Raw genomic sequence first — 17,929 nt, forward strand, 5'->3', positions numbered from 1 at the left:
AATTCAGATTATATAAATTAGCCAACATGTGGTTCTTGTTCACATAAGAAAAACATTACATTTAAGAATGAGTCAACTTCATACATTTTATTAGATCTCTCCTTTGTATCCATGACCATTTTAAAGGGAAAATCAGTCACCTTTTGTGTTAATTATCTATTACTGCTCTAACAGATTACTACAAATTGAGTGAGTCAAGCAAACACAAATTTATAATCTTAAAGTACTGTAGGTCAGAATACCAAAATGAGTCTCGACAGACAAAACTCAAGATGTCAGCAGAGTTGCATCCTTTTCAGAGGCTATAAAAAAGAATATGCATCTTTGTCCATTGTGGTTGTTGCCTGAATCTAGTTCCTAGAGGTTGTAGTCTGTGGTTTCTTGCTGGCAATCAGCTGCGGGCCATCTCCAGCTTTAAATGCCACTGCATTCCCTGGCTCATGGCTCCTTCTCTCATTGTCTAAACCAGAACTGGCAGATGGAATCCATTTCACATTGTATCTCTTTGACTTTCTTCTGTCATTACATTTCTCTCTTCAGACAACTTTTTCTACTTTGAAGAACTCATGTGATTAGACTGGACCAACCCACATAATCCTGGATTATTTCTCCAACTCATGATCTCTAACCTTAATCATATGGCTTCCCAGGTGGCACTAGTGGTAAGGAACCTGCCTGCCAATGCAGGGGATGTAAGAGATGCTGCTTCAATCCCTGGGTCCGGAAGATCCCCTGGAGGAGGGCATGGCAACTCACTCTAGTATTCTTATCTGGAGAATCCCACTAACAGAGGAGCCTCACTGCAGCCTAGTAGGTCACAAAGAGTTGGACACGACTGAAGCGACTGATCACGCCCGCACGCATGCCGCCTTTATAAAATTTCATGCAAGCACAAAGAAGACAATTGCTTCAGGTGATTCTCATATGTATGCTATATAAAGGTACAGTTGCCACTAGTTTTCTTGAAATACTGAAATTATTGCTAAATTCACTGGCCGCTAAGATTCTCACAAACTGGTATGGAAAGATATTTCACAGCTGCCAGTATTCAATCCCTCTGGCATCCCTGAAAATCAAAACATCAGTTTTAAAGTGTAATAAATCAGTTTCTTCTCTGAGAGGAACAGCAGCCAAAAATTAGATTAGTTGTGTGTTCCTAAAATTCACATCCCTGGGAAACTGCCAAAGCTGTTGTATATAAAACTCCATTATCATAGTGGTATTTTTCTCCCTCTAGAGGTGAAAGGGTGAAACTATTTTTCATTTCTGCCTAATTTTTGTCACTTAGATATCTTCTTGTCAGCATTCCATCCCACACCCTTTTTAGTTTTCCAAAACACATTTATTTAATGATGTCTGGGAGTCAGGCATAACACTGGAATTTCAGTTCAGTTCAGTTGCTCAGTTGTGTCCAACTCTTTGTGACCCCATGCTCAGGAATTTAGGATTTGATAAAACCAAAGATAAGATAAAGATGTCTCAAAAAGACACAGAGTGACTGGTGGATTTCTAGTTTCTCCATCTTTTTGTTTAGCTTTTTATTTCATATTGAAGTATAAGCCAATTAAAAATGTTTTAACGGTTTCAGCTAAACAGCAAAGCGACTCAGCCACACATATACATACATCTATTTTCCCCCAAACTCCCTTCCCATCCAGGCTGCCACATAACATTGAGCAGAGCTGCATGGGCTATACAGTAGGTCCTTGGTGGTTATCCATTTTAAATATAGTAGTGTGTACATGTCCATCCCAAACTCCCTAATTATCCCTTCCCCTCATTCTTTCCCTGACCGGTAACCAGAAGTTCATTCTCTGTGAGTCTGTTTCTGTTCTGTGTGTAAGTTCACCTGTATAATTTCTTTTTAGATTCTGCATATAAGGGATATCATATGATATGAAATTTCTCCATCTTTGACATCAAGAAGCAAAATCTCAACATGAGATGGGATAACTATAATGGGCCTTTCTTGACCACAGGTATAGTTCAGACCTACTTGTGCCTTTTCTGTGTTAATGGCAATTTCTGTAGTAACATCTGAGAGCAGAGCATTTGCCATTAAATTCTTTGTGTTCAGTGTCAGATGGCCCACAAGCTTGTGGCAACTCTGCTCAGAAGAAGTACCCTTCTTTCGTGATGAAGAACATCTGAGATTTGGAAGTTAAACCATATCGTCCTGATTTCACCACCAAACAAACAGATTTCTATTTTAAAAGCCAAAGCAACCCAAACATTTAATTTGATGACAAAGAGGGGACTGAAGAAAAATTATATAAAACTGACCCACTGGTGGAGGAGTTCAGATGTCTCATAAGCCCTATAGGCACCTTTAGACAAAGGATTAAATCTTTAATGAGGCCCTGAAAAGAACAGCGAACTTCTATCACCATGAAGGAAATCCATGCCCTCAAGACATACCAGCATTATTACATATGGTTTCCAACCTGGCCTGGTACCTGATTACAAAATGAAGGGAATCCTAAGAAGAAAATAAAATGCAAGGTTAAAAAAAAAAAACAGCATTGAAGTACAGAAAATGGTATTAGTAGTGACGTCAAACATGACAGGAGCCCCAAACAAAATGAAGAAGGGCTAAGTAATTATTAAAAAGCAGAGATAAAAATGCAAGTTGGGATTGATATGCACACTACTATATTTAAAATAGAGAACCAACAAGTATCTACCGTATAGCACAGTAGGTAAATATTCTGTAAAAACTTAAGGGAAAAGAATTTGAAAAAGAATAGATACATGTATATGTATGATCAAATCACTCTGCTGTACACCCAAAACTAACACCACATCGTTACTCAACTTAACAGCTCAGCTATCCTCCAATATAAAATAAAAATAATAAAGACAGACTATGCCAAAAAAGCAGAGATAATCAGTGTGGCTCTGAAATGCATAGATACATATTATATACAGAAAACATATCTAAATCACAAAAAGACTGAAAGGAAAGAAAATATGTACCACTTGGAAGATTAGATACAATACATATCTGGGTAGGTAATAATAACCTAGCAATTAAGATAGAATGTACTGACTTGGAGATTGCCCAAAAAACCAGGGCAGAACAGAGAGTCTACAAACAGATCTGTGCTATATGGGAAGTCACTGTGGACAGAGGTTTATGGCAGGGGAGCTTGAAAACACAGACTACAGATGCTACTGGGACAACTGGTCATTTAACCACACTATGAAAAACATCATTAGATTCCTACCTGACCCATAGATTAAAAATATTTTCCAGACAAACGATATATCTGAATATAAAATGAAAAAAAAAATTAAACTAAAAATAAAACATCGGAGAATATTTTTCTGTCTTTAAGATTAGAATTCTTAAACAAGATGCCCTCCACTAAAAAAGAAATCCACAAAATGCAAGTTTAAACAATGATAAATTATAGTGGTGTCAAAAGGCCCCATTAAATGAAAAAAATAACAGAAAACATTTGAACTTTATGCAACTGACAAAGGAATATTATCTTGAAATTACAATGAAAGCCCACATACTAATACGAAAAAGACAGATGATCTAATAGAAAAAAGGCAAAAATATCTAAACAGGAAAGCTAAAAAGCAAAATAATAATGAAATATGTACTTCTATTTATGGAGCTACTGAGTGTTGGAGTATTCTTCACTTATTTACAATTTTCATTCAGCTGTTGGGCTGTCTAGGCCCACTAGTACAGGTAAGGATTTCCACATGGCAGATATTCATAGCTCAATAACCACTCCTGATTAAAGGCAGTGATGACATTAGTTTACCAAAGCATCATTTAAATAATCTATTCAAACATTTTCCACTTACATTTATCAAATGAATTTGTAAAATGTTATTTATATTAAAGTATCAGATAAAAAGGACACAATATCACCTTCTTAAACGTTGGGATTGAACTAAACATAGACCCTCCCATTTTTAGAACAGCAAATGTATTCAGTTGTGAGTGACTGCATGAAGCAAAACTGTCATAAACACATGCAGAGTGCCAACACTATTAAATTGGTAACATCTTAAAATACCACTTACCTTTATACACGTGACCTAATTGGATTTCAAAATCATGGGGGGAAAAGTGTTATGCTAAAGCACCAAAGTAACTAATGTTGCAAATTAAATTTTAGACTATCTACAAAAAATGATTTAGAAAGGATGAAGGTAATTCTTCTACTAATCAAAAATATTACATATTTTTTTATAATTTTTTTCATTTTGTAATAGTTTTCCTATAGCTTGAAAAGACAAACGTAACCAGTACCTTGATATATCATTGCAAAATAACCTTAAATAACATTTCTAAAAGAAAGGTATGTCTTAGATATGAATCCATATTTTCACAAAACTCGGCTAAATAAAGACATCTTTTCTAAATTCCTAACTACATTTTGATGTCATTAAATATCATTTAATAGAGTACTGGAAATTTTTACATAAAAACAAATTAGTGAAATTAAAAATGCAACATTGCTTCAAAGAATGAAGACAGCATTAAACATTTCTGAAAATACTTAGGGTTGTTAAACAACAATCCTACAATGGAGTCAAATTATAAGAACTTACAGGTGACCATACTATCTTCAGTGCAGTTTAGTAGCTCAGTCGTGTCTGACTCCTTGCGATCCCATGAAACGCAGCACACTAGGCCTCCCTGTCCATCACCAACTCCCAGAGTTCACCCAAACCCATGTCCATTGAATTGGTGATGCCATCCAACCATCTCATCCTCTGTTGTCCCCTTCTCCTCCTGTCCTCAACCTTTCCCAGCATCAGGGTCTTTTCCAATGAGTCAGCTCTTTGCATCAGGTGGCCAAAGTATTGGAGTTTCAGCGTCAACATTAGTCTTTCCAATGAGCACCCAGGACAGATCTCCTTTAGGATGGACTGGCTGGATCTCCTTGAAGTCCAAGGGACTCTCAAGAAGACTCTTAAGAGTCTTCTCCAATACCACAGTTCAAAAGCATCAATTCTTCGGCGTTTAGATTTCTTTATAGTCCAACTCTCACACCCATACATGACCACTGGAAAAACCATAGCCTTGACTAGATGGACCTTTGTTGGCAAAGTAATGTCTCTGCTTTTTAATACGTTGTCTAGGTTGGTCATAACTTTCCTTCCAAGGAGTAAGTGTCTTTTAATTTTATGGCTGCAATCACCATCTGCAGTGATTTTGGAGCCCAGAAAAATAAAGTCAGCCACTGTTTCCACTGTTTCCCCATCTATTTGCCATGAAGTGATGGGACCAGATGCCATGATCTTAATTTTCTAAATGTTGAGCTTTAAGCCAACTTTTTCACTATCTTAACGCTATGTAAAACACATGCCTTAAGCATGTGAACTATGGTTTTCATAGGAATATTTGATATGCACTAAGATCAAAAGGAAAATAATGAACTCAAAGAAACCTTAAAATGTAAAACCAAAATGAAGAACATGACTACAAACTGGCATACTCATATTCTCAAATGAGTAAACTTAAGTAAAATTAAGTTAAAATGGAAGTCATGTTTCAAGTTTTTAGTAGACATTTTTTCCTAAATGATGGATAAAAAAACAATTTAAGAAAACAAGGCAATCTCTGACCTTCTCCAATTATGAATGACTCTAATTTATTTTAATACCATGTTTAAATTCATAAGGCTTTTAATTTAGACTCTATAAATAACTGACCCACATATTTTACGACAGGCTCAATGCCTAGTGAAGCTGTAGCTTCAAGAACAAGAGAAAAGCAAATACTAAAAATGAATGATATCATCTATCAATGAGCATGCACACACCATAAATTTAATCTCAGATATACTAATACCTGGTCTTATGAACAACACATAAATATATGAGCCTTGACTAACAAAATGATGAGATTTTTGTTCTAGGCTCTTCAGATGGAATTAAACTAAAGTAGAAGATATACCCTTTTTAAAGTAATGTAGGTGCTTTTTTTGTTTGCTAATATAAATTACAGATATTTTTAGCATGTTTAGTTTCAAAAATTTTATACACCTGTGTAACTACCACCTAAAATAAAACAGTAAAAGATAGAGAAAATGGTCATCTCCCATACAATCCCCTTCACTTCCTTCGATTTAATTCTACTCCTCCCAAACCCAGATAAATGTGGTTGACTTTTTTAACAAAGCAAATAGAACTATGTATCTAGATAGCTCAATCAGCAATTTTGCTGAATTGAAATCACCGTTACTAACAAATTTTTAATCTCATTTTGAAGTGTTTTCAGAACGTGACTAGTAAACTCTCATCTTTTAAATGTTTAATTATTGAGAAAAAAATCCCCAAAGTCATTCATAAATAAGTCCTAAAAAAAAAAAAAAAAAGATAATTACAGAGAAGAAAAAGGAGGTAACATAGTCCAGATACCCAAGTGCCATGGAGTGAGCTAACCATTTTAGACCAATGCTCACATGTGCTGTTCATAGCAACCTTAAGAGACAGTAATGATTATCCTTATTCTGGAAATGAAGAAACTGAGATTCAACAATATGAAGCAATTTAGCCAGGATTCCTCATTTGTAGACCCAGGATTCAAGTTCAGATCTTTTCCTCCAAAACAGACACTCTTGTACTACACTCCAAGGAGACACTATGCAGTGGTTAATACTGTTTGGAGTGAAAAACGAAGCCTCAGGGCTTCCTTTCAATCTCTCCAGCCTGTTAGTACACTTACCCTTTGTGTGGTGATGGGAGGCAAGCCAGGCAGCCGCAGAAGTCTAAGGAGAAAAGCGATGCTGGTCCTGGGAAAAGTCAGACCAACTTGAAGCAGTTCATGAAAACTGGATGTCTGGGAGCAAACCAGAGCAGCAGAGCCATCTTTCTGGAGCTGACTGGATCATCCACAGGCAGTGTTCTAAGAAGACTGGTGAGGAATTCCACCCCACTCTCTCCAGTCACATGACAAAGAGTATGACGTTGCTTGTAGGATTTTAAGCGACACTTCATATTCCTTGGGGAAATGACTCAAACCAGCTCAATAGAGACAAGATGATGACAGTTGACAACCTCAGTCACCCATGGCAGCCCAGAGAAGGATAACAATGCCAGGTTTTTGTTATGTTTTTCCAATATTTTTCTTCTATGAGGGCACAGGAGGCAGATGGAGGCACATGACAGGCATGGTAATTTCAACTGGGTGAATCAGTAAACTATTTCCTTGAGAACAGATAAACTCAAAGAGCTAAGGGCTTTCCACTGTAAGAAGATACTTTGCTTTGCAGAATGCCTAACAAAATATTTCTAAGTATAACACTGAAACTTACTATGTTCCTTTCAAAATGCTTATGTAGGTAATCAAACAGAAAATGTTGGTTTTTTCATGCTTCCTTCCAGAATATGACATCAGTGCTTCCTTATTTCCTCAAGAGAATCTGACCAGATGGTATGGAAGGTAGATCACCAAATCCTTAAAGAATCTCTGAGCATTTCTGAAACGTGATTATCAATATCCAGGTCTTCAGCAGTGTCATCATAATTTTCTTCTTAAATAAGAGAGACTTGCTTGAGGAGAAAGTGGAAACAGTGAGCACCAGAGCTTATTTCTTAAAATTCGAAGGGGCTCTTCATTACTTAAAGGACATCCAAAATTTCCTGACTGGATGTTGCTGTTAACAATGCCAGAACCAGCTGCAGAAGCTCATACACCAGTGTCTCATAGTACTATCAACATGGAAACACCTGCCTTATTTTCTGATACATGCCAAGTACTATTCTTCATGATAACTTTAAGCACCAAATGCTACTGTGATGCACAAAAGACTTTCAATTCTAGTATTAATATCTTTTCACATTTTTAATGGCTTTCTGTTTCATTTCTCAAGACAAGTGTTTAAAACAAGAAGTAGAAAAATCTTGATTCTATGCTTAACTTCTTGGAAACAGTCCTTTATCTGCAGACTTTGGTTTATCACTGAAATCTGTTGCACAATCCAGTGCCAATATCTGCAAAGGGCAGGCTTTGATCAGTTTCACTATAGCTATAATGATTTGAGTTAAGTGGTAATTTCCTCAGTTCAGTTCAGTCATTCAGTTGTGTTCGATTTTGCGACCCCATGGACTGCAGCACACCAGGCCTCCCTGCCCATCACCAACTCCCAGAGCTTGCTCAAACTCATGTCCATCCAGGGGTGATGCCATCCACCATCTCATCCTCTGTTATCCCGTTCTCCTCCTGCCTTCAATCTTTCCCAACATCGGGGTCTTTTCAAATGAGTCAGCTCTTCACATCAGGTGACCAAAGTATTGGAGTTTCAGCTTCAGCATCAGTCCTTCCAATGAATATTCAGGATTGATTTCCTTTAGGATTGGCTGGTTTGACCTCCTTTCTGTCCAAGGGACTCTCAAGAGTCTTCTCCAACACCACAGTTCAAAAGCATCAATTCTTTGGCACTCAGTTTTCTTTATGGTCCAACTCTCACATCCATATGTGACTACTGGAAAAACCATAGCTTTGAGAATATGGACCTTTGTTGGCAAAGTAATGTCTCTGCTAGGTAATTTCCTAGCAGACCTCAAACTAGGTAAATTTCAGACTTTCAATGATTCCACTCTTCTGTTGGTGCTAACTCTTGGCATCCTTACATATTTGTAACTTTGTAGGTATGATTTAAAGGCAAGCAAAACAAGAAAGATTAGGTTATCTTTCCTCTGCCTTATATCTGTTACCTATTTTATGGTGGCCTCCTACTTTGAAAGGGGTACTGCAAAAAAGATTGATGTAAGGAATGGCTTTCCATAAGTTTACACAATTTATCCTTTATGTTTTTAAAACCACTTTTACACTCAACACTTATCATGTTTTAAATTCGGTGGTTTCTGAAGACAATGTTCTTAAGGTTTTAATGTTTACACAGTGATTTCTGGTGTGATGCTAATGAAGAGTTTGCAAGTGGCACCAAAGAGCAAAAGATACATGAATGCCATACATAATGTTCTGATCAAAAGGAGAGAGTTAAAAAGAATTTGCCTTTCTCGTATTTAATTATCATGTAGTTAATATGCCACATGAAGAACATTCTGGTCATAACAGCAACTAAAACCCACAAACAACTTCATAATAGAATGGGCTAAATAAATAAATACTTCCCATAAATACTTTTAGAAATAGAAAATAAAATGTCCCTATATTTTAATAGGCTTCCCTGGTGGCTCAAGTGGTAAAGCATCTGTCGGCAATGCAGGAAATCTGGGTTCAATCTCTGGGTTGGGAAGATCACCTGGAGAAGGAAATGGCAGCCCATTCCAGTACTCTTGCTAAATTTCTTAGCATCAGAGACTTCTACAGTGTTAAGAGGCATAAGGTAAAATATATTGACCTTGTAATTTTTTAAATAGGGCAACTAAAACAGAGAATAATAAGGAGTCAAAATTGGATACAAAGTCCACTATCCTACTCCAAGTGTCAGTTCCTCTCTAAGTTTTCTGCAAAATCTCATCTCCAGTTTTCAAGTAACTTTAGTCTCAATGCTTTCCTCAAAAGCAATCAAATACAGAGGTGGGGTATAAAAACAGATCAAAGCAGACATATTTGGGGTAGAAGCTGCTGGGGAATTACAAGTTCCATTCTACTCTCTTTCCATCCCCAGTCATATTTTCAGAAGTCCCTAAGATTTGGTGGAATACAGTTAGAAAGTCATATGTTCTACATCATATCAACTCATAAAATAAACCTGGAAAATTCTCAAGTTTTAAAACATGAAAATGAATTAAAACATCAATACAAAAGAGAGACTGCATTTCAATATAACAATATGAGAACTGTGCCAGGCTAGTTTATAAGCAAGCACCAAATGAATGAGGATGAATATGAGTACCCCTAAGAGTTCAGAAAAGAAAACACCACAGTGTTCTGGCCATGGTGTGGAGTGAGTTATGTAAGAGAGGACTGCCTTTGAGTAGGAGGTAGATGGGTCCCTGAACTGAACAACTGGAGTTTATCAATGGAGTAAATTGTAGCTTTGTTATCCCTGAACACTTCAAGGACGAAGTTAACGGCAGGAGCTAAGCTCTGCTGGAATAAAGAATAAGACAATCATGTCAATCACTCCTGAGGTCAAGGAAACCTCCCTGACTACACGTGCAGAAGAAGGCTCCTTGGGGGTCAGCAAGGGAGGAGGCGCCACACCATAATAGGTGGTATCACCTTCCCATAGGCCTTTACACTGGAATCCATCTTAGAAAAAAGATGTGCACACGTATTGGTGGTGGTGGTTTAGTCGCTGTCGTGTCCGATTCTTGCAATCCCGTGGACTGTAGCCTGCCAGGCTCCTCTGTCCACGGGGTTCTCCAGGCAAGAATACTGGAGTGGGTTGCCATTTCCTTCTCCAGAGGATCTTCCCAACTCAGGAATCGAACCTGGGTCTCCTGCATTGCAGGCAGATTCTTTACCAACTGAACTATGAGGGAAGTCCCGCACACATATTGATGAAGGTCCTAAGATAGGTCAATTGTGAGAAAAGAAGTGAGATAATTGACCAGAGGTGAACAAAGACCAAAAAAACCCTATGTAAATGGTTTAACTGCCTCTTTATTGAGCTCCTCCTCAACAAAGAGTTCACCTACACCCTTTCCCTCTGGGTGTATATTCCTGCTTCACTTCTGTCTAAATAAACTGTGTCTCTGAAAGTGAAAGAGGAGAGTGAAAAAGTTGGTTTAAAGCTCAACATTCAGAAAACTAAGATCATAGCATCTGGTCCCATCACTTCATGGCAAATAGATGAGGAAACAGTGGAAACAGTGGCTGACTTTATGTTTTTGGGCTCCAAAATCACTGCAGATGGTGACTGCAGCCATGAAATTAAAAGACACTTACTCCTTGGAAAGAAAGTTATGACCAACCTAGAAAACATATTAAAAAGCAGAGACATTACTTTGCCAACAAAGGTCCGTCTAGTCAAGGCTATAGTTTTCCCAGTGGTCATGTATGGATGTGAGAGTTGGACTATAAAGAAAGCTGAGTGCCGAAGAATTGATGCTTTTGAACTGTGGTGTTGGAGAAGACTCTTAAGAGTCTTCTTGAGAGTCCCTTGGACTGCAAGGAGAGCCAACCTGTCCATCCTAAAGGAGATCAGTCCTGGGTGTTCATCAGAAGGACTGATGCTGAAGCTGAAACTCCAATACTTTGGCCACCTGATGCAAAGAGCTGACTCATTTTATTTATTTATTTATTTTCCCCATCCCGGTCCCCCCTCCCACCTCCCTCTCCACCCAATCCCTCTGGGTCTTCCCAGTGCACCAGGCCCGAGCACTTGTCTCATGCACCCAATCTGGGCTGGTGATCTGTTTCACCCTAGATAATATACATGTTTCGATGCTGTTCTCTTGAAACATTCCCACCCTCGCCTTCTCCCAGAGTCCACAAGTCTGTTCTATACATCTGAGTCTCTTTTTCTGTTTTGCATATAGGGTTATCGTTACCATCTTTCTAAATTCCATATATATGTGTTAGTATACTGTAATGGTCTTTATCTTTCTGGCTTACTTCACTCTGTATAATGGGCTCCAGTTTCATCCATCTCATTAGAACTGATTCAAATGAATTCTTTTTAATGGCTGAGTAATATTCCATGGTGTATATGTACCACAGCTTCCTCATCCATTCGGAGCTGACTCATTTTAAAAGACACTGATGCTAGGAAAGATTGAGGGCAGGAGGAGAAGGGGACAACAGAGGATGAGATGGTCCACCGACTCGATGGACATGAGTTTGGGTAAACTCTGGGAGTTGGTGATGGACAGGGAAGCCTGGCGTGCTGTGGTTCATGGGGTAGCAAAGAGCGACACAACTGAGCGACTGAACTGAACTGAACTGCATGCTCTTCTACATGTTATGTTGTGCTAATAATAATAAATTTTGTACCTGTTTTTATAGTTTTTGCCTGCTTGAAATATTTTTGTTTTCAATGGGGGCAAGAACCAGGGCAGCTTTGCTTACAGCATCTAGCCCCTGGTGGTCTAGTGGCTAGGATTCCTGGTTTTCCTACAGGCTTCCCAGATTCACTTCCTAGGCAGGGAACTAAGATCCTGCTTTAACACCATTCACTGCTGTCTCTCCAAGGTCAGTTTGAGTCTTAAAATATAGTTAATACTTAAATAAGAGGAGGGTAGCAGTGGACGAGGAAGTATTAAGAAAAAAAGCATCAGCAATAGCACTGGAACAAGAACAATATAATTTTCACAACAGAGAGTAAGCAGACCAAATAAGCTCAAAAGATAGGCTGGGAAAGCTGAAAAAGGTGAAGTTAAACCCTGAAACATATGTTGGGTTAGATTATTTCAAGCTAATGAGTTCCGACTTTATCCTGCAGGCTACAGGGAATTACTGAAGGTTTTTGAATCAAGGTAGCAATGTGATCAAAGTGTTTAAGGAGTTTTATTGAAACTGGTGTGAAGATATTCTCGGAAAGAAAAAAACTAGAAGAGAAAGATCAGTTAGGAGGTTATTTGAAGACATCCAGGCATGATAACAATCAAAACCAGGTTAAAAGCTAAAGGAATATATATATATATATATATATATATATGTATGTATATGTATATATATGTATATATATATATATATAATAATTTATATATAAAGTATTATATTATATTCCTGGAAAAGGAAATGACAACCACTCCACTATTCTTGCCTGGGAAATCCCATAAACAGAGGAGTCTAGCAGGTTACAGTCCATGAGGTCCCAAGAGTCAGACAAGACTGAGTGACTAAACCATCACCATACATATATGTGTATATATATATATATATATGAATGCATACATACATATATATATATGAAAGAAGGAAGATTTAAAAGGACTTCAAAAGTTACCTGTCATTCTAGATATTAGAAAAACACACTGGATATTTACCAGAAATCTTGTAAAGGGTATGCATACTTCAGACGATAATTGAACTACATGAACTCTAAGGTTCCTCTCCAATTCTGAAATTAAAATTTTAAGTAACAGACTGAATATGCTGATAAGGTGGCATGGGTAGTGGCCAAAAATTAAGTTTAAACTTGGGTGACTACATGAATGATGGATATCATTTCTAAGGTGAGATATCAATTCTAAAAAAGAAACAGAAAGTAGGCCTGATTTCTTTTAAAATGCTGAAATAATTTAAGCCAAAAAAATTCAAGTAGCATATTGTAGCACATAATCCTCTAGATTCAAGTGCTTCTAATGATTTAATGACCCGCATTTTCCCAGGTTATACACATCAAGGAGATAGCTCAGAAGAAAGTGAACTAGGTTGTTATCAGTACTGATATAAAATAGAGCAAAATCATTAAACATTTGGTCTTTTCAACCAGCCACATAGGCACTCAACAGTAGGAAAATTACCCTAAGTATGAATGAGAACAACATACATACTTTATAGTTTGGATGTTTCATATTTATATTTTTTTCATTAGTTCATTGGTCTCCTGAGGGCAGCATTATACTTTTTCATTTTCTTTGTAACTGTGCGCAGCACTTAATCTATATGTTCTATGCAAAGAGTGACTAATTCATCTTCAATTTTAGTTCACTATCATCTCCAGATCTCTTTTCACTTATTAAACTTATAGTGAGTCATTCTCATTTTCTACATTCATAGCTTATTATTATTCTGCAGGGTACTTCCCTGAATGTGCCCCCAATGAAATTTACTATCAAATTTTCCCATCTCTTTTTCAATTTATAAAAGTGCTTTGAATTCTACATTTAGCCTGAAGTATTCCCAGTAGGATCTACAAGTACCATCATACTTCCTACGCTGACAGGTTACAATCAGCAAATTTCATCATCAGGTTCTTAATTCCTTTATCTGAATTGGATCATACACTTTCTATACAGTTATTCATGAAAAATTCTTTTCCATGTTTACAGAAGGTTCAGCACAGTATCTCACTTTATATCCCAGAAATACATAAAGAAAAATTATTCCTGGGATCTATTTAAACACCATGGATTGTGATATTAAGTCCTTACAGAACACAATTTAAGAGATACTAGGTCCATAATGATACTTTCGAATTGTGGTGCTGGTAAAGATTCTTGAGAGTTCCTTGGACTGCAGGATCAAAACAGTCGATCCTAATGGAAATCAACCCTGAATATTCACTGGAAGGACAGATGCTGAAGCTGAGGCCCCAATACTCTGGCCACCTGATGTGAACAGTCGACTCAATGGAAAAGACCCTGATGCTGGGAAAGATTGAAGGCAAAAGGAGACGGGATGACAGAGGATGAGATGATAGGTGGCATCACCAACTCAATGAACATGAGTGTGAGCAAACTCTGGAAGATAGTGAAGGACAGGGAAGCCTAGCCTGCTGCAGTCCATGGGGTCGCAAAGAGCTGGACAGGACCGAGTAAATGAACAGCAACAAAGCTATCTCATCAGAAGGAAACCTGATACTAGGGGAATAAAACACTAAATTGATCAACTTCAGAGAGTGCTGGACCTATGTTCTTGAAAACCTTTCAAGAAATAATAGATTGGGAGAGGCAACTATCTGCTCTGGGTTAATTAGACATCCATCTGTCATAATTCAAAACCATATACTGGGACTTCCCTGGTGGTCCAGTGGCTAAGACTGTGCTTCCAATGCAAGGGGCCAAGGTTTGATCCCTGATCAGGGAACTAGATGCCACATGCCACAAACTTAGAGTTTGGGTGCCACAACTAAGACCCGGAAGAGCCAAATAAATAATCATTTTTAAAATAAATAAAAATAAATGACACATTTTCTTATATAATTCTAGCTCATTAAAAATTCCTGAAGAATAAAATCTGCAGAACACCAATGAAGAGTAGAGCAATTCCACCTTTCTTTAGATATCAGGAGCAAATGATAGCTGTAAAAACCCTGAAGTTCTATCCTTAATTATAAATGGCAACATCATTGACACATGTGAATTTAAACTTATCCATCAGTTGAAACTCCTAGTTTAAAACATTTACAAGTCAAGATATAGAATAAAAATCTCTAAGTATTATAAAGTAATGCTGTTATAATGTGAGAATTGTACATAATGATTCCAATTTACTGGGTTCAAGAGCACATTACTGCAATTTAACCAGTCATTATAAACCATGGCCTCATTTTAGTTCAGCTGTGTTAATTTAGAAAGTAATAAAATGGGTTTTTAGAATTTATGGCCTGGTTTTCTCCACAATAAATATCAATACATTCAATTCCAAAAGAGCTTTGGCATGAGAAGTAATTAAAATGTTTTATTTGTACCTTAATAGATTTTCTGAAAGTCTCAGTCTACATATGTTGCCTAAGCCTAACTGACACTAAATTTGTATTTGCTCCAGAAGTCATTAAATAGGAACATGGTGTTTCCAATGCAGACACAACCATTAAGTTAGTGACTTTGGTGATTATATTTGTGACAATGGTATCAAGTTCTCCATTAATTCTTGGATGGTTTAATGTTCTAAGACCTACCAGATTCCTAGAAACACATATGGGATAGGACATTAAAAATTAGGTAGAAAATAAAGCAGTGAAGAACAAAAGAAATGCACTTAGAATTCCTTTATAAATCGTTCAGTGCTTCTCAAGACAAACAATCAAGTTCAAATGCTTTAGTACACCATGCCTTCAGGACCTGAACCCTCTTCATATTTGCTTTCTCCTACCTTCTCAATCCCCAGCACATTCACCTACTAAAACATTTCCCCTACATTTACATGCATTCATGCCCCATGACTCTCCTGGCAGCCTCCTGCAGATTCCTCCACTCAGCTTAAAAGGACTCTAACCATAACCACTCCCTGAGAATATAGGTACTCCCAGAAGGGCTTCCATAATGACCTGTACAGAAACCTGTCACCATACCTAATGCAACCAAGGCAACAATTTACTGTTTGCCTTATCCTCCAGATAAGTTAGCTCTAATTTTGCTTTTTTGTATAATTCCCAATATATAGTTAGTAGGTCTTTTAAATAAATGAATGATTAAGTGAATTTATAAAATTAGAAATGTCAATATATCATACTTACATATATAATGGGTTCGACATTTACTAAATAAATGAAGCAAATATACCTAGCAATTATGTCAGACATTATACTATACTATATACTTCACTATACTGTAGTGAAGAAAAGATACAAAGAAGAATATACAAAAACATAACTCTGAAGACATTGACATTTATCAGATAAGAACTTATTTACCTACTATATGTAAATGGTATAAGCAGCACTACATGATGTCTGTAAAAAGGTCTCCTGTCTTTCCCAGGTCAGTGTCTGTAATGCCTACCTTCTTCCCCACCAAGTCTGCAGACAGGCTAAGAATTTTCTCTGGAACAGTGCTTCTTTTTTCAGCTGCCATCTCTCTCCTTTATTTCAAACCATTTGTTCTGATCCGACTGGAGCCTCTAGTTTGTACCTTTCCTCAAAGCCTAACCATCTGGGGTTGATGAGTCATTGCCTAATTTTGGCTTCTTCCCAGGATGCTGTATTGTAAAACAACAACCCCCGGCTCCCCGTTCTGTGGCCTTTCCATAAACAATGGCCACCTGACCTCAGACTGCAATTCCAAGGAATTCATCTAACATCTCTGCCTTTACTTGACTGGAAAAGGGGTACTGGTTGAGCCAGTAAAGAAGAAGATTTAACTTACTCTGACCAGGAGGAAAAGTGAAGGCTATACACGGGCAACAACATTTAAATCAGTCTTTACCTCTTAGTGCAGGTGGAGAAAATAAGAGGCAGAAAGCAGAGGTGCCTTCCTGCTTGAGTAATGGTATAAAATATAAAACTGAAAGGCCTGTGCAGGGGAAGTCATGCAGACTCGCGTGCTTTAGTCACACTCAATCACATACCCAGTAAATGTGGAAACATTAAAATGTTGTAAAATACCTAGGAGGGCCAGATTAAGGTTTATAAGAAATTCTGGAAAAATTTCATCTTTTAGAGAAAAGAGATGAAATCCATTTGGCAAAGGAGAATGTGTTACAAATAATAACACCTTCAGAAAAAAGGAACTCTGCGACTTCATGAAATTGGCCTTATGCAATCTCAAGTCTATTTACTTGTCAAGGTACCTTAGTCAAATAAATTTGCTTCTTCCAACTCAGCTTTTTCATCTATAAGTAATTTTCTTTGTAAATTATAATTTAAAATTATAATTTTTTAATTTGTTATGCCTTTTCTACATGTTTATCCAAACTTTTTAGTATTTTCATTTAAATTCTTGTTAATATTTAGTATTTACCATTTTATTATGTGTTTCATTGATTAAAGCAAATAAAAAATGTTACTTCTGTTTTTAATATATCATTTTAGTAAGAATTTTAAGTACAGGAGGTATCCTAATGGCAAGAAATTAAAGTAGGGTTTACTTTCCAAATACAACACAACTTAAAAGCATTTCATTGCATCACAATGGACAGGTATGAATTCTACACAGAGTACCATACTAAAGAGAAGAAAATAAGACTAGGATTGAATTTCTATTTTCTTTCAGTTTTCCAGTTAGTATTTTCTCATCATATTATGCAAAATATCATATTTTCTTTCATCCAAATAATCATAACTATCTCACATGACTGTCTGCCTGTGTGCACAGCCAATATTAAGAAAGTGAAATGAAAAAAATCAGTTAGGTGTGTCAGCATTTCATTTTTTGGGTCTCTGCATATCAAGATACAATTTCAATATGCAGTAGGTTTAGCTTTGCTGAAAATAAAAGTAGAGAACCACTTTGATTGGCAACACTATGAAAATTTCTACTTTTCTCTTAATGAATGAAATAATTCTTCAAGGAAAAGAATGTTTTCCTGAGAGAAGTAGACATTTGGACCTGAATACTGAAAAGACGGCTCTTCATTTACCTGTTTTTTTCCTCCCCCTTGCTCCATGGGAAAGGTCTTTTAAGGGGTGGAAAGAGTCAGAAGGCACAACCTGTT

At 37.0% G+C, this 17,929-nt stretch overlaps 1 protein-coding gene across 8 annotated transcripts in view; it reads right to left on the bottom strand.

Moving 5' to 3' along the window:
* CTNNA2 (catenin alpha 2) overlaps positions 1–17,929 on the bottom strand; it is a 1,320,632-nt gene that overhangs the window by 1,234,109 nt on the left and 68,594 nt on the right. The window contains exon 1 of one of the 8 annotated variants that reach the window (XM_070479785.1): positions 16,279–16,298. The exons of the other annotated variants lie outside the window; for them this stretch is intronic. The gene's annotated coding sequence lies outside the window, so the exon portion shown is untranslated. Of the gene's footprint in view, positions 1–16,278; positions 16,299–17,929 lie in introns of those variants that run through there. 8 annotated transcript variants of the gene reach the window in all.

The sequence above is a fragment of the Odocoileus virginianus genome, chromosome 2 (assembly GCF_023699985.2).
Source record: "Odocoileus virginianus isolate 20LAN1187 ecotype Illinois chromosome 2, Ovbor_1.2, whole genome shotgun sequence".
In the NCBI taxonomy this organism is placed as follows: domain Eukaryota; kingdom Metazoa; phylum Chordata; class Mammalia; order Artiodactyla; family Cervidae; genus Odocoileus; species Odocoileus virginianus.